Source organism: Urocitellus parryii, chromosome 12, assembly GCF_045843805.1.
Source record: "Urocitellus parryii isolate mUroPar1 chromosome 12, mUroPar1.hap1, whole genome shotgun sequence".
NCBI lineage: Eukaryota > Metazoa > Chordata > Mammalia > Rodentia > Sciuridae > Urocitellus > Urocitellus parryii.
This window is the reverse complement of record NC_135542.1, coordinates 60,648,835-60,675,550: the sequence shown is the minus strand read 5'-3', so window position 1 is coordinate 60,675,550 and position 26,716 is coordinate 60,648,835. Positions and strand designations below refer to the sequence as shown.

Here is a 26,716-nt window from a genome sequence, read left to right as displayed (position 1 = left end):
GCGCAATGTGCCTGTGACAGCTGCAGCTCTCCCATGGCCAGCGCTGTGTCTGCGCAGGGAAGACCACGATGAGGCCCTCACCAAGGCTCTGTTAGTGCTAAAACAGATGTGCCTTCAGCACTCACATCTTAGGTGGCCACTTTCACGGGGTGGAAAAGGATAATCTAAACCTTCCTGTTCTTGCCAAAATAACCATGTGTAGGTCTTTGTTCTGCTTGTTTCTGGAACACACAGATAGATTTCCAAGCAGTAGGAACCTCCTGTCCTGTTCAGTCTTTGGACAAACTCTTGTTCTGCCCATTTTACCCCAGTTTCCTGAAAGCCTGACAGAAGGGCTCCCATGGCTGGAGCTTGTGAGAGCCTCCTTTGTGAGGAGAGTTTTCACAGCTAAAGCTACCAAGTCAGGCAGTGAGGGGCATTGGGCTTCCGGCCAACTCCAGCAACAAGAGGTATTGCCTTGGCTGTCTGGGCTGAAGGGTTGCCCCTCTGCAGTCTGCTAGCCTCGTCCGGCTCCATTCCAGGGAGGAAGGTGAAGTGATCTCTGCCCATAGGCTTCAGTACTTTGCTCAGTCTGACAATGGTGAAGGATGGCAGAGGACCAACCTATTTCTGGTCCAAAAACCTGGGGATTCTTTTGCCTTTTAAGCTAATAGAGAAACAAGCTATGAATCAATAGAACCAGTCCTCCAAAGCAATCCAAACATGGAAGCCAGAAATCTACATTCAAACCTTTTCTCCATTTTCTTACTCCATGAATTTGAGGCATTTGTGGCAGAGATGGATAATGGGATGAAATGGACTTATAAGAGAGACAAGCAGATTAGAGACTCATATAGAGAGGTAATGTGATAAAGTAGAAAGAAAATGGACTTGGAACAAGACCACTCAGATTTCTACCTGTCTCTGCAAGCCTATGTGGCCCTAAGCAAGTTGTCTTTTAGCTCTAAGACCTGTGTATCCAAGGTCCTTTTCTACTGTAAGATTAAGACCTAAGAGATCTAGTTATATAAACAAATTCTCCCAAGGCCATAATTATTCCCATAATCAAGAACTATTTATTAAGAAAGTATCAGTGTGTGATTTTCTGAAGATAAGAGCAAGCAGATGTGGTTCTTACAAGTGAGATAGCTGTGACATGGACCAATGATAAGGCACATGAGGCTTAAAAAATGGACTCATTCATAATATGAATTTATAATATAAATATTATGAATTTAAAGAGCCTCCACCCATTCCATAAAAGTTTATATCATTAGTCAGTGAAGAGGGGCTGTGGCTGTAGCTCAGTGGTAGCGCTTGCCTAGCACGTGTGAGGCTCTGGGTTCAATCCTCAGCACCACGTAAAAAATAGATATAAATAAAATAAAGGTATTATGTCCATCTATAATATATATATAATTTTTTTTAAAACCAAGTCAGTGAATGAGAGGGTCCTTGGAGCTACAGTTTTCTACAAAGGAAACTCAGCTCCTGATTTCAGGATGGTAAATTCTGTTTCCATTTCTCAAGAACCTAAGCCAAACAGGGACTCTCCAGATGGGGCATAACCCAAGCATCTGCATGGCAGAGCTATGGCCCATTGCCATCTGCAACAGACACAAAGGGATGATGGATCAAACAGAAGGAACCCTTTGGAGGTTGACCATTATAAATGCTGAAGGCCCAGCCTGCATGGGCACACTCACTAAATGAACTTCCTTTCATGAATGACCTTTGTTGCCTTGAGGAGAGTAAGACTAGTTAAGTAACTTAATATCCAGTAAGAAGAGGAATCAGAACTGAAGCTCGGGCCACCTGATTTCAGAGCAGTTTTTCCCACCATTCGGTTGCCTGCTCCAGAATGTTGCCATCTGGAGGAGCAGTGACAGAGGGATCATCAACATGAACCTTTCTCCAGCCAGGCTGCATATGGGACTCTGTTTGGGAGCCCTGTAAAAGCTGCCCATGTTTAGGCTCACCCCCAGAGTACCCAGTTTTCTTGGTTTGTAGAGGATCCTGGTCATCAATACTTTTTAACAGCTCCCTTCAGGAGACTGGCAGAACAGTAAGGAGGTGGATCACTGATGTCCATAATGAAAAAAATGTCAGATTCCAAAGAGACCAAGCTCAGGTTTAGGGCTGCCTCCATGGTATGTCTTCATCACAAATTTGAATTGATTGGTTAGTAGCTTGTGGAAATAGATACAAATCTTTGAATCTTTAAAAGGTAGATTAGATTCTAGACCCATGATAATCCTGGTCTTTGTGAAAATTCCTTGTGTAACATGGGCCTCCATTGGAAAAGTCTCCCAGAGGAGCACCAACAGGAATTCATTTTGGCCTTAAGAGTTGTACAGATGTTTCCCGCAAAAAGATAAATTTAACCACTTAATTTCCTACTTCTGAGTGAACATTTTCTCCTCTGGTTTTCAGGAACAGGGATTTTCCCCCTAAACGGCCCCTCACTTCCTGCCTCATTGCTAATATCCCATGGAGATGGCATGAGTCACCTGATGGTGGCGAAGGGATATGAATCTGTGAATGTAGTTCGGGCTTTTCCTCTCTGCCCTCCCATAGAAACAGACAAAAAAAAAAAAAAAAAAAACATATTCTGCTCTACTCTGTCATGTTCAGCCTGGTCCCTCACTAGGAAGGCTTAGATTTTCTAAGTCTGTTAAAAAGGGTAGTGATAATTCCTAACCCCAGGAAGCACAGCTAGAGATGCCAGGTACCTTACCTGTTTCTATGAACCCATGTGATATTTTGACCTCCATTTCTTAATTAGTTCATAACTTGGATGGGGGAAAGAGAGGTATATATTGACTTCTTAAATAAATCCCATATATTCCCTTTAAAAATGTTATTTTTCCCTAGTTGATTCTTCACATAACTAAAGAAGCAAGAAAATACTACAAATTCTCTTCCTACTCATACTATCCCTCTATTATACCACAACCCTTCATAATGTATTGGCTTTTTCTTGAAATAATCAGCATCAAACCATTTGTGACCCATATGTTTCTAGCTATGAATGGCAACCAGAATTTCAGGATTAATTGAAAGACTATAAAAGCTTTTGGACATTTCCCCAAGAGTTTCCATAAATAGCAGGAAGGATGAGCAGTAACCCTGGGCTTCAGTAGTCCCCACTGCCATGTCAGATGGTGATACTTTCTTTCCTACATAGAGGCCAAGAGGAATGGTTTTTCAAGTCTTCCAGAGTCTGTATGACATGAAAAGCTTATTTTAGTGAAGGGAACCAGACCCTTGTCATCTGACACTAACAACATGTCCATTCCTTGCTGGATGGGGAGCTGGAGGAGGAGGAGCAGGTAACCTTCAGCCTGCATAAGTCATATCATCACAGTTCTGGAATCTCTCTGAAGCATGGCGGGTTACAGGGTGGAATTCCACAGGGCACGTGTCCTTCTTGGACTCCATCCAAAGGAGGAAGTTATCAGAAGGACCTCATTAGAACACAGCCCCAGGGATGGTGTTGTCAGCAAGCCTCTGGGTCGCTGGTAAAAATGCTGGTGTTTGTCAGTTTGATCATCATGTGTCTGTTCATACAGTCAAGCTTCAGTTACATAAGAATCAACAGCTCAGTTTATCACTCATCCATCCCTTGTCCCTTCCTTGCCTGGTTGAGCTGCTAGCTTGTTCTTTGGGCAACTCTAGATGTTGGGCAAAATGATTGCCACTTGGAAGGAGATACCTAATCCAAAGGATTTTCTCATGATCTGGAGTTTTCTATCACTAGCACCTTTGCTCTGGACTAACTGAAGTTGCTAATGGCCTAAGGATTCCACTCATGGACTCGGCTCTCCCAGAGGGGTCAGACACCAAGGTAACATCACAACAATGAAAGGAAGAACAGCCCATTTGGAGCAGGCTCGGGTGGTAAGAGGCCTTCAGAATCCACCTCGAGGCTCTCTCTAGCTTTAGACGGAAAACCATCTTGGCTCTATCCACTAGTGCAAGTGATTTACTGACAGCTTGCAAAGCACCAAGCTTCAACAGAAAGAAGAGCTGAGCCTTCTCAGGAACTTGGCCTCCAGAAGAGCTGCCTAAGTACAGATTATTTTTCTATGGTATTTGACGAGAACAAACCAAGTAAGAATTTTCCTTTTGTTCCTCTGGCCTCTGGCATTGTTTACTTTCTTTTTATTATTCTGAACAGCACTTAGAGCTCTGGCAGACTTTCTGTCCTAAAATCTTATTGTCAGAGGCTTATTTTTCAGCTGTTTCCAATCATATCTGATAGAGCCAGTGCTGTGCCTGGGCTCATCACTTTACCTCAGAGGAAATAAAGTTCACTCCTTCGGTGACAATATTGATTGTCCACAGCTTCAAAATTTCCACACTGAAACAGCAGGCTTCGTTTGAAAATCTGTTTTCTCTCATCAGTAAAGAACTCCGGTAGAAATCCCAACTCTGCTGGCATCTGGGGAATGATCCGAGGGCTGTGTTTTGGACGATCGCTGCCTTATGTCAGGTTTATACTGCAGGGAGCGTAAGTCTTCACCGGTGTTGGTTTTTGTCAACTGTGGTTTTGAGACAGTGAGGTTTTATATTTATGCTTGCCAGTTTGAAACCATACAGGCTCTTCATATTTGCAAAGTTTAATTCAATCCTCCAAAAAGCAAGTCAGTTTGCTGTTGTCCGTCACCTCTAACAGGGGATGTGTCAGGTAGGGTAGGCTATGTGTGGCTCTTCAGGAGCAGGCACAGAATGTCAGCATAGAAAAAAGAGCCCTTCAGCATTGTGATGATTTGTGAAAAGCTCAGATAATTGTTCAGGCATTTTGCTGATACCTGCGAGGAGCAAGCATGTAAGAGAGAGTAGCATCATGGTCATGAGGCCACACTTTGGAACTGGACAGCTTGAGTCCAATGTATCCCAGCTGCTCGACTGTAGTGGATGAAATGCCCCACCCCTCCAAAGATGTGAATGTGAAAACATCTTTTCAGATGTAATTATATTAAGGCCAAGATGAACTTATTTTGGGTTACAGGATAGGTTGTAGTTCCAAGGTCAAGTGCCCTTATAAGACACGGAAAAGGAGACAGATACAGAATAGAAGATCCATGAAGATGGGACGGCATTAGAGTGAAGAGCCATGGGCCAAGGAATGTCTGGTGCTGCTAGAGTGGGCAGAGGTAAGAGAGGGTCTTTGGAGGGAGTGCAGCCCTGCTGGCAACTTGGTGTTGGGCTTCTGGACTGCTGAACTGTGAGAGAGAAATTCCTGTTGTTTTAAGAAATTTCTGTTGTTTTTCTGTTGTTATCATAGACACAGAAACTCAGACCACCTACCACCTGAGTGACCAAGTCTAACCTCCACTAATCAGAACCCTCAAAGCCTCCCAGGATGGCTGTGAAGATTTAATTCCTGAATACAGGCGACTAGCCCAGACCAGAGCCTGGTATCTAGTGTGCACTGCACAGGGGTTCATGTCATGGCAACGGTCATTCAGCAGAGTTCAGTTTCAACCCAGTAAGTGCTGCCTTAAAGAATCACAAATTAGAAACCAGGACACTTCTAGAAGAATCTGCTTCAGCTAATCTGAGTGTCTCAATGATACTTCTTAGACAGCTGAAGAATATTCAGAAACAGTATTATCCTTGAGGTCTGTCTGATTTTGGAGAAATGCAGCTCCTGAGTCTTATGTGCTATGACCTGAATGGTGTGCTTTTTAAAAACCACAGGTATGGGGCTGGGGTTGTGGCTCCGCAGTACAGCGCCGTCCTCGCACATGTGAGGCCCTGGGTTCGATACTAAGTACCACATAAAAATAAATAAATAAAAATAAAGGTATTGTGTCCAACTACAATTAAAAAAATCATAAACAACAACAACAACAACAAAAAACCCCACAGGTCTGTTTCCTCAGTCCTCATGGTCTCTATGAGCCTTGATCCATCTGCTGCTTGTTTGCCTGGAGATGGCAAATATGGTGAGTCTGTAGGGAGGGGATTTGTTAGGGAACATGGAAGGGATTGGTGCTTAGGAGGTTGTACTTTCTGGCCTCAAATACACTTTCTTACTCTCAGGATCACTGGTTAGATTTTGCCACAAATCACAGGAAGAAGTGGTTTTGAAACAGGAGTATCTCTTAAGAAGAAATCATAGATATAAATACTCCACATCTTAGTAAATACTCAGAAAGTTTGAGAGCATAGAAGGGCTCTACAGACCATTTCAACTGATTTTCCATTTAGAGGAGGAGGAAAATGAGATTCTGCCTAGCACAGAATCTGACCCAAGTGTCCTTGAGGAGCTGGTGGCACAGCTAGATGTACCTTAGGCTTCACATCCAGGATTTCTGGGCATGAAAGACATCAGGGTCCAGAGCAAGCATTAGGAATTGTATATTCATCACTTCCAGTCCCATGGCTTAATTTGAGCATCTCCTAAGCTTGAATTTTGTTCTCTTACAGAATGGGCCAAATTTTAGCTAGTCCAGCATCTTTCTGACTTCCTAGGGCCATCCAGGACAGAGACCACATATACGTGAATTGATGCAATCTGACATTGGGCTTATATCTAACTGTATGTGTTATAAAAGCAACTACAACAAAAATTTCTTTTCAGGATAGTTGGGAAGATTCAAGTATTTATACCTATTAAAATGTCTAATGCATTGTAGATATGTAATATATACTACCAATAGGACTACTTACTCATGCTTTGTTTTAGTTACTATAAAATAAAAATAGTAAGAAGATCTACCAAACAGAAGGTGTGAGCATGAGCTCAGGAACTAAACTGACTGGGTTCAGTGTCCAAGATGTGCGATCTTAGATACATTATCAGATATTATATTTTATTTCTCTTACCCTAATTTTGTAGGATAAGGGATATAATCCCTTTTCTCATCTATAAATTCACATAAAACTAGGTTATTTTATTTTCTTTTATTACAAATTCAGGATAACAGTAGCCTGTGCCATATGGAGTTGCTGTGAGGATTAAGTGAATTAATACATGCAAAGCCCTTAGCCCCAGTGCTCAGCTCCTAGTATGTGCCCAATTAAGTGTTCACCACTTTATTACTTTTATTTACCCCCTAGGATGGTAAATACTAGCATATTTATTGGCATTTTGTGTTTCCTGTACTGATAAATTTCTGTTTAGTTCTTTTACCCAAGTATTGATTGGGTTAGTTGTGGGGGTTTTTTGGTTTTATGTGTTTCGAGTTCTTTGTATATTTTGGAGTAGCTGGCCAAGATTTTGTCCCTTCTGTAACTCTCTCTCTTCACGTTCTTAATCATTTCCTTAGCTGTGCAGAAGCTTTTTAGTTTAATGAGTACCCTTGTTTTTAAAAGCATATGTAAATGATATAAAGGGCAGGCAAACAGCAGCTGGTTGGTAGGTCAGGTTACCTCTGAGATCTTTTCCAAACTGGAGACTCTTTGATGCTAAACTAAGTTATTTGTAAAGGGAGACTCTAAAAAGGTTCAATGGATGCTTCCAACTCCATAGGCTCATAGTCTCATTTTCATATGATTCAAATTATATTTCCCTATTTATTTTGTCTCTTCTTTAAGGCAGATGTGTCTCTAGCACCGCTTTTATAACTTGAAGCCTTAACTTACTAGGATCACTCATAGGCTTATAAATGGAGTAAGCAGAAGTGAAGGAGGGAAGCAGACTTGCAAATGAGAGGTGATTTTGAGAAGAACTGAGCATAAACTCGAGCCATGAAGGCCTGAGGAAGAAATTGCCTGAAGCAAATTGAATTATAAGTCATGAAAGTCAGAGGGAGAGGAGTCAGTGCGTGCAGGTGCCTCATTTGATCAGACAACTAAATTGACTAAATTGTCTAAAGCCATACAACATTAGAATTTTCTGTTCCTGGCAACCTAAATAGATATTTTCTCAGGGAACAGTCTTGGTGGGGTAGGATCTGGCCACAGAAGGTCATGGATGACTAAGTCTTCTTGACTTCATGGATAGAGAGACATGAGGCTTTGGGAGAATCCTGGACATCAAACTTCTTGATGTTTTTGTCCTGGACTATGTAGTTCTCTCAACTTTCCATGGAACCCTTCCTTTAGGGTACGTAGGGAAAGAAATGTTTTTCTTACTTTCCATTTGGTTTGTCCATCCCAGTTAGCACTGGAAAGTGAAAATCTGTGCTGTGAACGATTAAACACAAAACGCCAACCTTATATCTGTAGCACATCTCCCAATAAGTTGGATGCTTCTTGCTTCAGTCTATGATAAAAAGAAAGGAAAAACAGTATAGTCCAGTGAACCATTTAATGTCTGTGTACAGAACAGTAAGTAGTCTATACCACTTGCAGTCATCATGAGAAGCAGGGACTCTGGGATTTGACTTTGCCTGAATTCCAACTGGGCCCATTCCTAGGTCAGTGCTTGGCAAATTATCTGACCTGGCAGAGCTAGGTTTTCGTCTATCAAATGGGACAATGACAGCACCTACCTTACTGAGGCGTTGCGTATTATCACTTACTTCTCATTGTGCCTCAGTGTCTAGCACTTAGTGAGTTCCCATAAACACTAGTAGTTGTTATTATTATTTAACATTAATAGTATTTCTAATGTGAAAGTGGAAGAAATCCTGGTACATGCTCTGCACTGACCAGAGAACTTGCAGCAAGGAAAATGTGAATGAAGCACAAAGGTCCTAACTTGAATTTGCCCCATTCCAAAGAATCGGATGTTGTCATTTAAGGGACAAAAGATCAGTAATGGTCAACTCCAAATGGGTGAATTTCTTGGTGATTTTTCCTTCATTGTGAATCATCTGTCATGCTTTCAGTATCCATTGGTCATGGTTGTTCTAAGCCAGCCATGAGCTAGGGGAACATGCACCATGGTAAACCCAGCACCACACTGACCCATGGCTGAATCTTCTTCAGTCCTACAAACCTGGATGGGAGGAGGGCAATACTGTCAGGCTTCCCTAGCAAGTGCTTCCTGAGCATTGCAGGGACCCTCACTCCAGGGAGCTGCAGGTGCTCGTCATACAATCCTGGTAATCAGAAAGTATTTAGTAACTGAGCTACTTTTGACAAAAGGACTCAATCTCATTGAAAAAGACTAAGAAGCTGATTTGCCCCCCTTTTCTTTATTTATTTTCAGTATTTATTGCATAAAAATTTTCATAGTAAGACAAGATAATACAAATCAAAGAAATGATTTACAGTAGAAGGGGTAGAGAGAGAAAAGGGGAGGGGAGGGGAGGGGGGATAGTAGAGAATAGGACAGACAGCAGAATACATCAGACACTAGAAAGGCAATTTGTCAATCAATGGAAGGGTAACTGATGTGATACAGCAATCTGTATACGGGGTAAAATTGGGAGTTCATAACCCACTTGAATCAAACTGTGAAATATGATGTATTAAGAACTATGTAATGTTTTGAACGACCGACAATAAAAAAATAAAAAAGTAAAATAAAATAAAAAAAAATTTCATAGGACAATAATAAATTACAAGTCTGTAGAGACACCATGAAATTGTATAAATAACATGAAGTCCTATCTGAGAAAGATATACCAAAGCAAATTGAATCCAAAATGCCTAACTTTGCAGTCCATACTCAAGCCCAAACTCCCATTGAATTGAAGCACAAACTGTATAATTATGTACACAATATGCCTTTTAAGTTCTTCCATATATTTGGAAGAAAAAATAATCTTCTATTTAGAGCTACTAAGGCAAAATTCTTTGCTCTGGGTTTATAGGCACTTGTACAAGTGGTCTCCAAGTACTCATTTTTATATTTTAGTTATAAATAAGAAAGAACAGAGTCTACCTTTACAACTTTCACCCCCATTGCTATCACCAGGCACAAAAGACAGCCTAGAGAAAAGAGGAGAGCTTAACTCCAGGCTTCTGAGTGTGAAGGTATAGTTTGACTGAACATGGATTACGTTTAAATCCACCTTGTTTTTTCCCCTCGAGAAACCATGTTATTGAACATCTTTAATGCTTGATAGTGAATTTGTCGAAAAATTCTCCCTGTATATTTGGACTTTTAACATCATTTTTGTTTTTATTTCTTAATTTTTCTTTTTCAATAAGTAAGAGAGTCAAGTTGAAAGAGTAATCATAATCATCCACTTAATATAGAAATTTGGGGGATTATAGCTTTCCCTTAGAGCTGCTCTTATTTTGTGTGTTAAAAGCAAGCACTTTCTACATGTAGGTAGACCCATTCCTAGGGTATGTTGAAGCGGGTGATTCTTGGTACTCACTCTGAGAAACCTACTGCTGCTGCTACCCACAGCTGAACAATGACTCAGGGATGAGGCTCACAAAGGGGAAGGAAGTGGCTATGCAGAGTGGCTGTTAAGTAACTGGAGGCCCAAACTAAAATACCATCGACCAAGTCACCCTAGCCCCAACCCTACCATAATCAAAAGTGACAACGTGGAAATAGCCATTCAGGCTGCGTGAGTGCATTTGTCATTTGAGCATTCCTCCATTACAGCCCTTAATGCTTTGTCTCTGGTTATGTGACATGAAAATGTATGGGATGAAGGAGGCTTCAGAGATTGACATACTCTCAATTAAATTGAGATCACAATAGTTATGTCTTTAAAGGTATTATATAATTGCATTTCTTAAAAGTATTCACAATTATCTTTCCCTCAATGTTTCCAATATCTCAATGAGTAGGGAATATTATTCTCATTTTACCAGTGAAGAATATCTCATTAATGTAGGAAAAGTATTTGATCTTACTGGCATGTAATATATATATATATTTAAAAGTACCAAGAAAGCAAGTTTTAACCATCAAACTAGTGAAAATATGTATGCCACCCAGCTAGTAAGATATTAAAAATAGGTCATATCTTATGTTAGCAAGGTTGCACTGAGATAGAAATTCTCTTTCTTCTGGTAGAAGTACACATTGAACCTTTCCAAAGAACAATTTGCAATGTGTATTAGGCCTTTAAAAGTATTCAGACCTTTGGAAACAGTAATTTTATTTCTGAGATTTCCTTCTAAGGAAGTAATAAGAAGTGTGGACAAATTTTATATCCAGAGATGTTTCTCACAATGTTCTTTCTAATGGTGCAACCTAGGAAATGGCCTAAAGGGTTAACCACAGGAAAATAGCTCTAATAGATCTACAAAATGGAATATTATGGAGCCCTTAAAAATGTTTTTGAAGTACTTTTAATGACATGAAAAGATTTTAAGAATATAATGTTGAGCAAAAAAAGCAAGCAAAGGGACTTATATAATATTATGGTCCCGGTTTATAACAAAAGTATATATAAACCATTTAAATTAAACCAGAAGAAAACGAAACTTAGTTAACTTTCTCAAGGTCACACAGCTGTCAGTAGAGGAGCCACCACCTAAACCCTGTTCTTCTGACACTAATCCCAATGTCTCCTTCCCCATACCATGGTGTCTCTGAAAATATTTGGTTTGAGCAACACATCATTGCTTGTTTAAATTTTTAGAAAACAAACCATTCATGGATTTATGGTAGAGCCCATGACTATTTTGATAGATTCAAGGCTACAATTAAGCTTTGGAGTATTGCTCAGTTTTCCCAGCCCTGCAAATTGCTGACACCCACATTTAGGACACTCAAGTATGCTAAATTCACTCCTGGGACTCAGTTTCCAAAATGTCTAATCTCTGCAAAACCCTCCTTAACATAAAGAGAGCCATAAAGAAGAAAGAACCAATATAGAAGATGACTTGAAAAGATTTTTTGTTGTTGTTGTTGTTCCCCCAACCAAGCAGTTTTTAAAACTGAACTAAATGGCAAAATCACCAGGATGATCTTCTAGAAATTCAGGTTCAAGTTCCAATACAAGAGGTTCTATTTTAGTAAGCCCAGGATAGGGCTCTGGCCTCTATTTTTTCTTTGTAGATCGACAACATGAGTTTATTTTTCTGTGGTGCTGAGGATCAAACCCAGTGCCTCACAAGTGCTAGGCAAGCACTATGCCATTGAACTACAGCCCCAGTCCCTGGCCTCTGTATTTTCAAAAGTACTCTGGGCAGGACCATCTTTGAACAAGCAAAGGGACTTAGTAGTAGAAGTGTGTCCGATGAGGTCCCTCCAAGCATAATGAGTTATACATGGTGAGTCTGGTGTTTGAGGTTAAAATAACTCTTCCCCAGAATCAGGATTTGTTTATAACTTGAGTGTTCTAGATACTGAGTCCTGTAGCCCCATGGTTTAACCTTGCAATGGTTAATGGGGGACCACCTTGTCTCCCATTGCTGATTGTATTGGTTGTTTGTTGCTGCTTACTGACTGGTTCACCAGATCTTAGTGGCTTCACATAGAAGGCTCCAGCCTAGTTTCTATGGCTCAAAAATCTGGGCACAGCTTAACTAAATGCTGCTGGGTCAAAGTCTGTCTTGAGGTTGCAGGCAAACTGTTGTTTAGGGCTGTGGTCTCATAGAAGGCCAGAGAGGAGGAGAATGGAAGAGGGCACCCATTTCCAGGCTCACTTCTTATCATTATTGGAGGTCTGTATCCTTCTCCACTGAGCTAATTCATACCATGGTAGCAGACTTTTCACAGAAGGAGTATTCAGAGAGAACAGGAATGAAGGAGTAAGAGGAAGAGGAAGGAAGAGAGAACAAGGGAAAGAGCGCAAAAGACTGTACCTTCAAGATGGAAGCCACAATCTTCATATGATCTCATCTTGGAACTGATATTCAGTCACTTCTCCATATTTGTTAGAAGTGAGTCAAATCACTTCTAACTTCACTTTTGGGCTATCTTAGAGAGTACATAGAGGGTACTGTACCCTAGGTTAACAGCAGAGATAATATTCCACACCAAACCACATCCATTTCTATTTGACCATTTCTTCTTGGTGAGGAAGTGGGGCTGGTAGTTTAACTACTCTACTTACAGTAGTTAAACCAATAGGTCCAAAGCAGAAGAAATTTGAATGGTAGGTCAATGCCTGAGTTGTGACACTTACAGAGGCAGCTATGGGAGTCATCTTAGTTATCAATGAAGACAATTAGTCAACAGAATCATTTACTCTTCTTGTATTTTAAATGAGTTTCACAAGACTTTGGGATTTATTGTTTTCAATTCCTGTCTTTGATGGCCCCAACAGTGGAACAACACTCAGTTTTCCTAGAAAAGATACTTTATCTTCACATCCTGACCTCAAATACAAATACATCCCTAACTTCAACCCTCTTTGGAAGACAGATAAAAAATATTGAGTAAAAATAACACATGTATTTATTCATACTTTATACATATGAAGAATATATATGAGTATATGTGTACGTATGTATCTACATATGTGTATAAACACACACATACACACCACTTTTTATTGGAACCATATGAGGCTCTTCAACTTATACCACTTCCAGCTCAGCCTTGGTAGCACAGTCTTCTAGTAAAGTGAACAAAGCCGGTGTCCAGACCCAGCCAGTTTATGCACAAGACCTACCGTGTAAAGTTAAATCCAACTTGCCATCTGGTGGCCAGATGACCGGTGCTACAAGCATTTTCCAGCATCTCGACTTGCTGTTGAGTCAGAGCCACAAATTAAAGCTGCAAATACAGCTGCTCCATGGCTGCTTTTAGAATAGGGTATTTTCTGTCTCTCGCCATGAAATCACTGGTGAGGAGGGAGTCCCCTTTGTCATTTCAGCTGCCAAGACATTTCATGCTAACGAACTGTGAAGGGGAAGTCACTAATGGTATGAAATCCCTTTTTATGACCAGGGCTAGGCCAAGGCCACCAGAGGGGAGGTATTTTTCCCTGATGGACCATTAAGAGAAGTTCTCTGCAACTGAGGCTGAGCCCTCTATTCATGGAAGGTGGGAGGACAGGCTAATCCATAAGCAGTACCCAAGGACTCAGGGGACATTGGCATGTTGCCATAAGCCACTATCCCTCTTCAACATGTCAAAGTTTGAGATGGGAGCTTAGGTTAGCAAGGTTCAGAGGAAAAGGTAAGAGGAGTGACTTTTGCAGACCACTTAGGAAAATGAAAAGCAATACCCCAGGTGCTTGTTTGAGTTATGGAAAGACTCATAAAAATGGCTATCCCATTGAAGTCCATGTCCATCCTAACTCGAGCCAGCTGATGGCCTGAAGACTTCTACAAAGGGGCGAGCGAGGGAAGTGCATGTGTTACACGGGAAAGACCCTGCCTTGCAATCAGAGAACTTCATGCGTGTCTTGTTTTATTGTTGGCAATGTGATCTCGTATCAGACACGAGAACTTTCTGAGTCTTAGATCCTTACCTATACAATGTCATTAACTACTTCATATTATTGTTTTCAAGCTAAGGGAGGTTATAGCCAGAGAGAAGAATATTAAAATCATGTCACTATTAAAAAGTCTATTTTGAGCCATTCTGCCATGACAGAAATTTTGCTATCAGAGGTACAATTCTTTGGGATAAAGTTTTGTTCTGCTGGAACAACCTCCCACCCTGGACACCTTCTTAAAAAAACATCTTTGAAAAAAGGTAACAGAATCCGTGAGTGATCAGTCTGTAGATTTCCCCAGAAAATAGGTATTAAGTACAAGAGGAATGGGCAAGTGAGAGAGAAGTGGATTTGAGAGGAATACAGATGATAATATCATCCAAGAATGGAAGTGCAGCTGGGACCTGGCAGGGGGGAGAAGGGGCCCCCTGGGGGGCGGACCACCTCCTCAGAGCCTGCCATTTGAGTTGGTTAAGTCTGTAGCTCCAGTCACACTGTGGGATCTTGTTTCTTATTCACCTGTGTTTCTCCACATTTATCAAAGGGCTTGTTGTGCCAGTAGTTGTTCAGTGAACATTTGTAGAATAAAAACTGTGCTTTGCAGACTTTGCCCTTTTACTTAGGGTCAGCTATGAATCAGCTGCTGACTAACTCAGGATTTGGGGACACTTCTGTGTACACTTCCTTCCATGACTTCTGTCTTCTTCCTTGTGATATTGCTGAGGTGGGTGCAAACCTCTGCCACAGCTTCCTAAGCCCACCAGGGGTGTGTGTGTATGAGGGGGTGGCCCCTCCTACAGGCAGGTCAGTCCTTCATCATCTAAGACGTCTGGGGGTCTGAATGGGCACTGACTCACATGCAGGTGTAGGTGGAGTCCCCGAGTCAGGCACCTGATCAGGTGGAACAATCAACATTGCCATCAGGGGCCAGAGAACCTGCCAGAGCTGGCCTGAGGTGGTCGAGTCCAGGCACAGGCCTCTGGATGCTTTGGGTTTCAGTTTTTAATAGTTGATCTTCTCTGATTGATTTTATGATTCTTCTCTTTGAAACTAAATCGAGCATCCCAGCTCTTGGAAAGACAGAAAAAGCTTCAGAGAAAAATAGCAAAATAAGTGAGCAAAAACAACTTGCTTGTCCAGTAACCAAGAGACTGAATTTAGGGGCCTAGAAAATTAGGAAGTTAAAAATTAGTGAAGTATCAGATTGACTTTCACTTAATTAAAATAGCAGCCCAAATTTCCCTTTTTTGTCCAGAACCTTCTGTATGGATTTGAGGAGTGCCAGATGCTGATCCTCAGAGCAGATTGAAACACTCTCCCCATATTTCACTGATACAAATACAGAGGCTACCAATGCCTTTACGAGATAATGACCCCCAAATAGCAAACTTACTGAGATCCATCTTTGAGAAAAAAAATTTCTCCTTGTCGGTATTTCACTGTCTGATCCAATACTGTCTGGCCGTTCCCTTTCTTTCTTTCTAGAAGAAAAAGAAATTGAAAACTATTTATTCCGGTCAAGGCATATTTAGGTGTGTATTTTTTAAAATAAACATTTAATTGAGAAAGGAATCACTAATGGACCAAGGTTTAGGGGTACAGTGGGAATTTGGTCATGTCCAGGTGGTCTCCCTGGAACCTCTCAAACGCACCCCAGGCAACCTTTCTTATTTTTACAAATGAGCAGGGGCAGGATGGCCAGGGGAGGTTCTGAGGTTTCAAATGTTTCTGGAGGAGAATAGATGTTCCTTGTATGGGAGAACATTCCTGCTGAACTCAACTGGGTGGAAATGATAATGTAGCTCTAATTGATCTAGCACAGACCAGATGCCAGGCGCAGTATGAAGCACCTTGTATATATTCTGCCTCTCTTTTTACAGCTTTCTTGAAGTGCTGTTGATGTGCAATATACTACCCATATTCCATACTGTTAGAGTTTGGATCTAAAATGTCCCCCAAGGGCTCATGTGTCAAAGGCTTGGTCCCTAGTTGTTGGAATCATTGGGAGGTGGGGGAAACTTTAGGGGTGGCCTAGTTGGAGTAAATAGGTCACTGAAGGTGTGATGTTGAATGGTCTATGGAGATTCTGGATCCTTCATCTCTCTTTCTTTCTCTGCTTTCTGGACACCACAAGGTAAAAATAGCTTTCTTCTCGCTTGCCCTCCTGCCACGATGTCCTGCCTCACCACAGGCCCAGACACAATGGAGACGAGTGACCATGCATTGAAACCTCTGAAACTGTGAGCCAAAATAAATCTTTCCTCCTTTGTTTATCTCACGTACTTTGTCAAGTGATAAAAAGCCAACCAGCACGGATATGTATACTTTGAAAAGTTTTGATATATGTTTATGTCTATGAAATGACCATGAATAATCCATTATGAATAATCCATCATCCCTGAAAGTTCCCCGCTGCCCCTCCCTCCTGCTTCTCCCTGGCCCACATCCTTATCCTCAGACAACCACTCACGTACTCTCTGTCAGTAGAGATTCATTTGTATTTTTTAAAACTTTATATAAATGGAATTGTACCATAAGGCCTCTCTTTCATCTGACTTCTTCACTCTGCACAATTATTTTGAGATTCATCCATGCTCTCAAACATAATAATGTAATGCATTCCTTTTTATTGCTGAGTAAATATTCCATTGTATAGATTCACCACGATTTCATTATCCAGCCACCTACTGATGGTCATTTGAATCATTTCCAGTTTTAGAGCACATTGTAAGGGAGTTTTTATAACTGAGATAGTTTTTATAACTGAGTTTATTTCCTTCAGTCCCTAGAGTAGAATTCCAGAAAACCTACTTTTCGGAAAGAGGCAGATGTTAAGTTCAATCCTCTTCAAGAGATCAACCTGTCTCCATTCACAGTGCCTATATTCAAAAGCTTTCAGCTGTCCAGCCCCGTCCATCTCAGAGCACTTATCTGGGTAGAGATGCTGAGAGCTGAGTACACAATGCTTACCGCAAACTTGGTCTGGCACACTGAAGCAGGACCACACTCCAGTTCCCTGTTTCCCAGCAGCTCTAGACATGTGGGCACCATCTTGACTCAGCAGCTGGGATTCTTCTGGACCAGTGTGGATCACTGCCAATGTAACATGCAGCGAAACTGGTCCCCGGCCTGGCTGGTCAGGGCTCTTATCATGAAAGCTCTTCTGATTCCCTTATCTCAGCTCCCTGCCTAGGGCATAAAGGTGGAGGAAGAAGTTCTGGAGTCAGCCATCTCCCAGGCAAGAGAAATGGAGAGACAAGGACAAAAGAAGATGAGGGCCATGGGACACAAGCTCTATTTTGGAACCATTGCCCCAGAGCATGGTAGAAAAGGCCTCTTCTCTGGAAGTTCTCACAGATGCTGATGACAATTCCCAAGTGACAGTGGGAATTGTCACTTGGGACATTAGTTCCTCTTAGAGGACTTTGTATCCTCGATGGCCTGACCCATGTGATCAGCTTGGGTTTTCAATTCATCACAGTCATACCTCAGGATGAGTTAACACTGCTTCTTTGACCCAGAACTGTACCTTCTCTGCACTACATCTCTGTGCTGGGTTAGCTAGTAATGTCTGATTACATTTTGAACTTGAGGTCCTATGTCAGTGGCCCAGGATTCATGCTCAAAACTGTCTTGAATGTCTGTTTTCTTACTACCATATAGCAAGGGTAGAAAGAATGTTCCTAAAATGACCTTTGAGAGGCAGATGTTCAGCTAGAAAGGAGAAAGAGTTCTGCTATAGTCAGAAGTGAAAAAACAAACAAACAAACACACAAAAAAACCCCATGAATCTACAATATATGTGTCCAGGAGCACATTGTCAGGAACATGTGTTGGGGACAGACATGTTAGGAGCATCAGGAAGGGCCTTGCCAGGCCCAAGCAAGTTAGGCCATACTCTTTGTTTGGATGTTTGCATGGAAGTAGTCTTTCCTAGTGGCTTTAGTTACCTAGTTCAAGAGCTGCAAAGAACTGGCTGGTCATAAACCACACACACACACACACACACACACACACACACACTTCAGAGGCTCAACAGCACATGCCTGAGCTACACAGCATTGGACAAGTCACTGGCCTCCATGTGTCTTAGTTTTCCCATCTGCACAATAAGAAAAGCATTGGCTCTTCTTCAAGGTTTGCTGTGAAGATTACATGTAGTTAATACAGAAATTATTTAGCATTGTGGTGGGGTCAGCTCTGCTCTTACTCTAGTAGGGACATTCTCTTGCCTTAACACCTCAGACGAAAAAGTCACTCCCAGAATTTTTCAGAGGAGACCAGAAGGTCCAAATGAGTTTCCTATTTTTCCCGGAGGAGAAGGGCAACCAGAAGACATCTCGGCTCAGGAATGTTTCAGTGAGATATTGGCATGTGGATAAAGGTTTGTTCTCTTGAATCTGTGGAGACAGATATGAGGGAACAGTCTGAGCTTCTGGGAGTTTTATCCCAGAATCTGGGAGATTGTTGATACTGTATCCAGAGCAAAGTCTTTCCAGCCTGTGAGATTACTCCAGTACTGAGAATTCACAGGCAAATCTGACAGCAAGTGAGGATTTCTTTGCACTTGCTCTCAAAAGTCAATTTCCTCAATTGCAGCCTTAACTCCCTGGGATATTTCAATTAAACATCCACCTACCCTGCACCATGCATGGGTGATTACATGTGTTACCTATAATTGCTATAAAATTTTGAGATATTTTCCAAAGAAAGGACCCTGGTCTGAGACCTTAGGACAGGAATGCTCTCTTCACTTTATAACAGGTTAAAAATTTTAAAAATTTCCCTCACTCTCCCTTCGTGTGCTATAGGTATATCTATGTCCACATTTTTCAAATGATATATCAAGTGACTTAAATCTCAGCACAAGATGGGCATTACTGGGACTAGGGCTGTGACTCAGTGGTAGAGGGCTTGCCTAATATGTGGAAGGCACTGGGTTCAAACCTCAGCACCACATAAAATATAAATAAAGTTAAAAAAATAAATAAGAAGAAAAGAAACCATACTGATGTTTAAAAAAAGATGGGAATTATTGCCCTTGGTGATACCCTCAGATCTCATTCACATTACTTTTTTTTTATCTTTCCTTACCTTTGGGAGGAGAGGGGAGACATTCTTATTATGTGCATGACAACTAATCACCCTCTGTACTGTCCACCAGCTTGGTTTACAATTAGTTTTGTCTGGCAGCCCATATGGAAGTGAGTTCAGACACCTGAATGTGGGCAAGCATATATGTGTGTGTTCTATTTCCTTTTATTAACGTAGGGACCATTTCTCACCTTGTTCTCTAACTTTGCAGCCAAACTGAATACAGGGCTCTTATTGATTTTTGTGACCTGGAGTTGGGTTTCTCTCAATGAAAATGAAATATACTCAGATCAGTTTCACAGAGCATGGAGCAAGCAAAGAAATGAGGCATAAATTCAGGTGCACCCAGGTAGAGGATGCAGTTGGACTTCTTTCTTTGGGCAGAGGCCAACTGCTACAGTTGGGCTTAAACTGCCAGACTGTACAGGGCAGATTTCTAGAGCTTTCACTATGAATCCTAATTCACCTTATTTACCTTATTCTATTGACATGAGTTCTGCTCGCAAAAGAACTAACACTATAGACTGTATATCACTCAGCTACTGGAGTCCTAATTCTGACCTCAGTAAATTTGAAATGAAAGATCTTTTCTGCTCTTTGCTTGTGTTTATCATTTTTTGGAGGCATATGTGCTAAGGAAAGAAGAAATGTTATCATTCTATAGTCAACTTTGCAAATGGCATTATTGTTCTCTAAACCAATAAGGTTTTATTTTTTTAAAATCAATGGAAATTGGCAACTGTGGTGGGAGATTTGAGGGGCATTTCTGCTGTTTCCATTGGGAAAATGGCTGAATGACTTCTTATCCTCTTTGGTGGAGTACTGGACTTGATATATTTATTAAAGGCCATTGAATTGTTGTTTCAGGGATGGATTTTGACTCAATGGAATATCCACACTGAAGAAGAGTAAGTATATTTCTTTTCTTTCATTTCTTCCCCTTCCCCTTAATATCTCTCTCTCTCTCTCTCTCTCTCTCTCTCTCTCTCTCCTTATTTTGCTTTATTTTTTAAACCCAAGCACTCAGACTGAATTTTCTCCACTTGAAAAAATAAGGAAAAGAAAAACTGTCACCATTGGCAATGACAATTGCAATGAAACCCTCACTGAAGATGGACTTCACACTCAGGAGAGAACTCTACACCTCATTTCTGTGGCTTCTGGTGCCCTATATGTTCAGAGAAACATCTCTAATAATAAATCATAGAAATGGTCCCTGCCAGTATGGGCTTCAGAGTGAGTCTATTTTTTACCTAGAAGGGAAATGCCATTCCACCTGAGGCTGTTAGCATGACATTTGGCCTTCTCTTAATTACCGAAGAAATTAAATTCCATAAAATTTTCTAGCCTCAGAGTTTCACGTGTTGCAAAGGGCAGAGCCTGCAGAGGTCGCTCATTTTGAATATTTTTCTTTTAATTATTTGTTCAATGATATAAAAAGACTGCTGACTGATTGTTTGTTGTTTTTCAATGAAACTTCTGTGAAGAGAGTCAAGGTAGAATTTCCTCTCTATATTTTGTTTGCTTACTTTCTTCCCACTTCTCTTTGCTCATCTTGCCAAAACTAACGTTTCTCTATGGCTTTGGTATGCTTTATCCTCTAGCAGGACTTTTGATCTCTGAAGATTTAAAGTTTGGAATAGGCATTGGTGGCCCTGAGTTTACAAAAAAGCATTCTTGATCTCCATAATGTCTTGCTTTTTTTGAACATGACTTCTCTCATTAATGTGGTTCCCCTTATATAAGATCCAATTATTAATCAAGTCAAAAGAGTATTAGGAAAATATCTGGTGAATTTGGGACAGTCCAAGGAGGCTTCAATAAATATTTGAGAAGTCTCAAAGCTCTACATGTAGAACTGGCTTAGGAATCCAAATGGGGACCAGAACCAAGGAAAGACCGATAGTCTCTTCCTTAATTCTAGTTGGTGTTGGTCTAACAATTCACAAGGAACAATTGTAATATTTCCTTTTTCCAAGACTGTTATTCGTTCTTCTTCAGAGGAAGGAAGGTCTCATTTCCTGGTTATTGTGCAGCATCTTAAGCTCAAACCAGTAAGACCAGTGCTCCGGGCTAATTTCCATGAGGCCAACATCTGTGTTCTGTTCCACCTCCTGGGTTCACAATTGCCCCCTGCGCTTCAGGCCATTGATCATTAGATGAGTTAAGTCTGTGGATAAACTGAGCACATTCACTGCACTTTTCTGTAAACTTCCCAACAGGGAAAATTATGCTGCTTGAAAGTCTTCACCAGGCTATCTTGAATTTGTATTAAGAATTGCGTGGGTTTTGTTTAAAGAATTGTAAGAAAACAGGGCCAAACTGATAAGCTCTAAGAGGTCACTTTAAAAAAAAAAAAGACAGAAATAAATTTACTTTTGTGGAAGTAACACATTCTGTAGTTTCTGAAATCCCAGAATTCCTTTATTCTAATTCAAGTGGCTGTTTATTGGTCAGGGTTCTGAGTTGCGAACAGAATCCATTCTGGTTCGTTTAAGCAGGAAAGGGGTTTATTGAAGAACATCAGGTAGATCATGGGAAATCAAGGAGGGCCAGACAGTAAGCTCTGAGCCATCTGGGAGCAATGCCTGGCCATACCACTGGAGATTCTTGGGCAAAATTGTCTTTGCCACCATTGCTTTGCATCTGGGCAGAAACTTAAGATGGAATAAGGAGCTCTGGAAGTGCTGATCTCAAAGATCTAGATGCCTCTACCATCACACCAATTCCTCAGGATGCTCATTTCCAAATCCAAGAGTCTTATGTGTCAATTTAATTTGTGGAATCGAGGTTACCCTATCTAAAAGGAACTCCAGGTATGCAAGATTTCTATGTAGCCCTACCCTGGAATGATGCAGCTTATAATTTGGAATATCGTCCAAAGGTGAGATATCATAAAAATTAAAAGTATTTGTGCTTCAAAAAACACCAACAAGAAAGTGAAAAGACAACCCATAAAATGGAAGAAAAACTTCGTAAATCATAAAGATGATAAGAGACTTGTATTTTTTTCTGTGTAAAGAAATCTTATAACTCAGCAATGAAAAGACAGATAAGTGAATTAAAAATGGACACAGGATCAGAATAGATATTATGTAAGAATACAAATGGCCAACGAGCATCATTAGCCATAAGAAAAATGGAAACCAAAACCACATTGAAATGCCATGAGGTACCCACTAAAATGGCTGCAATCAAAAACAAAAATAATAGCAAGGGATGTGGGAAAAAAATGCAACCCTTATAAGTTGCTGTTAGAAATGTGACATGGTACAGACCCTTTGGAAAAACCAACGGGCAGTTCTGCAAAAGGTTAAGCCTAGAGTTACCTGTCTCCAGGAAATTCCATTCTTAGATATTTACCCAAGAAAACTGAACCATGACTTCACACAAAATCTTTCATATGAAGGTTTAGAAAACCATTATTCAAAATAGTTAAAAAGTAGAAATAACCCAAGAGTTTATCAATAATTAATGGATAAACAAAATGTGTGCATCCATATGGTGGAATATTATCTGGTCATAAAAAGGAATGAAGTACTAATACATGCTATGATCTGGATAAACCTTGAAAATATTATGTCAGGGGAAAGAAGTCAGTTACAAGGAACTAAATATTGTATGATTTTATTTATAGGAAATGTCCAGGTATGAGTTTGCTAGGGTTGCCATAATACTACCACAGACTGGGTAAGTAGGTGGCTTAAGCAATATAAATTTATTTTCTCACAGTTGTGGAGGCTGGAAATGTGAGATCAAGGTGTTAGCAGGGTTAGTTTCTTCTGAGATGGCCATCGGCTCTGTGTCTTCACATGGGCTTCCTTCAATAGCTGTGCCCAAATTTCTTCTTCAATGTTACTACTCATATTTGATTACAGCCCATCCTTTTGATCTCACTTTCACTTAATCAACTCCTTAAAGACTGTCTTCCAATAAAGTCACATTCTGAGGTACTAGGAGGTAGGACTGCAACCTATGAATTTCAGGGGGACATGCTTCAGCCTTCAACAGTCAGTCATAGGCAAATATATACAGAGAGAAAATAAATAGCTTAATGGTTGGCTGGGCGGGAGGATGATGGGGATTTGGGGAGATGATGGCTAATGGTGCAGAGGTTTCTTATTGGGGTAATGAAAACGTCCTGCTCTTGCCTGTGGTAATGGCTGCAAAATTATTCGAATATACTGCAAGCCATGATATTGTACACTTTAAATGGGTGAATTGTATGGTATATGAATTACATCTTAATAAATCTGTTGCCCAAAGAATAAAAAATAATGAGGAAGTGCCCAAACGATTAAAGTTTATTACAGGAAATTAGTACCATCCTCAGCTGAGAAATAAAGAACAAGCCAGGAAATAACATCCCGCGGTCTCTATGGATTAGGCTGAAGTGTTCCTCCCGCAGCCTTATCCTAAATCACCTTGACGTGCCCAGTGGGAGCACTGGTGGGGCTGTTTTTGCCATAATTCCAATGTCCTTCTGGAGTCTTGGGGAACAAGGGTGAACTGGCTGTGACGGATGTCATCCCTTTAACGTCCAGGATGAATGTGGCTGCTCCCATGAGTGTCCCTTGCCTTGACCAGAGCTCGGAGTGCAACCTGAAGATCTGTAGAGGGTAGCAGGGGATCATCTTCTCAGAGATACAGTCTTTCTCAGTCCTGGGATGTGTTTATTTCTAAGAAATAGATTCAACTGAGAAATAAAAATGTTTCACTTAGAAACAACAGAGCCTGCTCTGGTTGTTTATTTGGCCTTTTTACAGTAGGATCCCTTAATCCCCATCTGGCCCATTTGTATTCCTGGGCCTCTTACTTCTCAGCTCCACTGTGGACCTTCCTTAGAGTCTGGTCACTTTTATATTGACTAATAGTGGTGTTTTGTATGGTTTTTTTTTCTTGCTATAAGTTTATTTGAGGGCTTATCATTGCTCTAAAGAAGTATGTACAGGAGAGAGTACTTGATAATGGGTGGAAATGGGAGAGAAAGGTCAATGAAAGCTACTTTGAGTACAATATTGTGGATTTTGAGTATTCGGGGACTGGTAAAAGCCAGGAAGGAAAAGTGGAGAGAAATGGAGAGAGAGGAAAGATGCTTCAGGCTGAGTGAACCAGGTCACAGGATGCTTGAAACAGCCAGGAGCACAAGGGCAGTTGTGAGTCCCTTGGCTGCAGTGCAGGGCAGGGCAAAAGGTCAGCCTGGGTAGGTAGGATGAGACCCAACAGAGCCAGGGGCAAAAGAGAAATTGGCCAGGCTATATTACCACAGACCCTTAAGGTATACAGGGCTCAATTATTCTAGATAATGGTATCCTGCAAGTTTTGGGTGGAACAAGGTAATGGAATTGGCCCACATGAGCATTTGAAATGAGTATCCAGATAAAGTTGACATAGAGAAGAAAGCAAAAGGGCATCATGATAGTCTCTGTGTAAAGGGAAGGAAAAGCCACTTTCAGCCACCCCAAACATAAGTCACAGATGGTCCAACCCCAACGAACTTCAGGAGAAGCTGCAAATGCTTCTTACACAAGTTTTTAATGATACTTCCCTTTTACTTTCTCTGTCTGGATTCAGAGTCAGAGATCTTAGAGCTAGAGTTTCCAATCATGACAAGACATCCCTGCTTGCATCCATGTACCCACCCACTCATCAATCCATACACATATCCATCCATTCATCCATCCTCCAAGCTTTGAATCCTTGTATACCTCATAATATAGTCTTTGTACCCGACTTTTGGTTGAGAACACACACACTCACTCACACACACACACACACACACACACACACAGAGTTATGGTTTATATTTCAAATGTTCTCTAAAAAGCAATGTGCTAAAGGTTTCGTTGCCAACCTGTGGTGCTATTAGGCTGTGGTAGAACGGTAGGTGGGGGGCGCCTAGTGGAAGAAAGTTAACTCATTAAGGGGATATAGAACCCAGGCCCCCTCCTGTCTCTCTCTTTGCTTGCCAGCCTACATGAGGTAAACAAGCCTCCTCCATCACATATTTCTGCTGTCATTACCTACTGTGCTGCCTCAGGCCCAAAGCAACAGGATCAGGCAACTATGAACTATCTTTCTGAAACCATGAACAAAAAAATGAAAATTTTCTTCCTAGAGATTGTTTATCTCAGGAATTTTGGGACAATGATGCAAAGTTGACTAACACACACATTTTAATTTTGCAATGGATAAGTGAATGCCTAATGAAAATTAACTTTTCCCATAACTGCCAACAGAGTATTTTTGTACCAGGAAAACCTATAATGACAAAGACAACATTACCAACTCGTCTGAGCATCTTACTTATAAACACACTTGCTGCTTAATTAACTTTCCTATCCTCTAGTAAATGAAGCCTCCTTTCCTAATGCAACCTCCACATCGATTTTATTGGTGTCTGAAATAATTTCTAATGACTAGCCAGTTATTTCCCTCAAAATCCTTCCCCTAAATCTAAGTGATAAATACCACACAATTGTCCTCCAACTCAAATCACATCTCTAACTCAAATCACAATCCTCATCCACAGTAAAACAAAACAAAACAAAAAACCCCTCATATCTGGGTGTTTTCTTGGGGAACATCACTTATGTTTCTGCCCATTCCAAACCCCTGTGTTAAGAGCCACAGTTTAGTCGAAATGATGCCTGGCATTTTGCTACAGGGAATGGTTGAAAGGTGACCCTGCTCTGGGGGGATTGGGGCAGCTCCGGGGATTTGGGCGGATCCTGCTGCCTCCTGCGCCCCGCTACTTTGGAGTTCCTGTTGAGCCTGGTGGAGGGAGTGTGTTCCCGGGAAGTGTGTGTAGAGTACCGGTGAGAGTTCGGGAATAAAGAGTTGCTGTTTGAACCTAGAAGGCGGTGTGGCGGCTTGGTTATTTTGTGCCCAGCCAGACTGCGGCATTCATTCCCATTTATGACTCTTGGCCTATATCTTTGCACTCTTATTTGGGAGAAGTGGGATAGTGAAGGCATTTCCCAAGTTCTATTTTGAGAAAGGAGTAAGCTCAATGACTTTTATTGAGATGGGACAGACAGTTGTGTAGTTGCACCCCGAGTGACACATTTGGGAGGGTCTTTATGCTCATCTCTCTCCTGGAATCCTGAGATAATGGACAAGTCAGAGAGGATGGAGAAAAGGAAATTTCCCTATGTGTTGGCTTCCCCTACCCTGGTCTGGCTGCCTCTTTTGTAGACCTCTATATTTACATTATTCTCAAGACTTTTGCCATACAGTAGGTTGAGACTAGAAAAACTCAAGAAAATGAATTCTCCCCTAGAGCTCCCAGAAGAAGTAGCCCTCCTGTCATCTTGACTTTATTCCAGTAAAACTGATGGGAGTTTTCTGGCTTCCAGAATTTTCAGAGAATAAAATTGTGTTCGTTTAAGTTATCGAGTTTATGGCATTTTGCCACAGCAGCCATAGGAAACGAAAAC

General features: G+C 41.0%; 1 non-coding gene across 1 annotated transcript; it reads right to left on the bottom strand.

Annotated features, from left to right (window-relative positions):
* Positions 1-20,295: 20,295 nt before the first annotated feature.
* LOC113194692 (small nucleolar RNA U3) lies at positions 20,296-20,509 on the bottom strand. The gene has a single exon (XR_003302327.1). It is a non-coding gene; the product is annotated as a small nucleolar RNA U3 (small nucleolar RNA).
* Between the last annotated feature and the right edge of the window lie 6,207 nt (positions 20,510-26,716).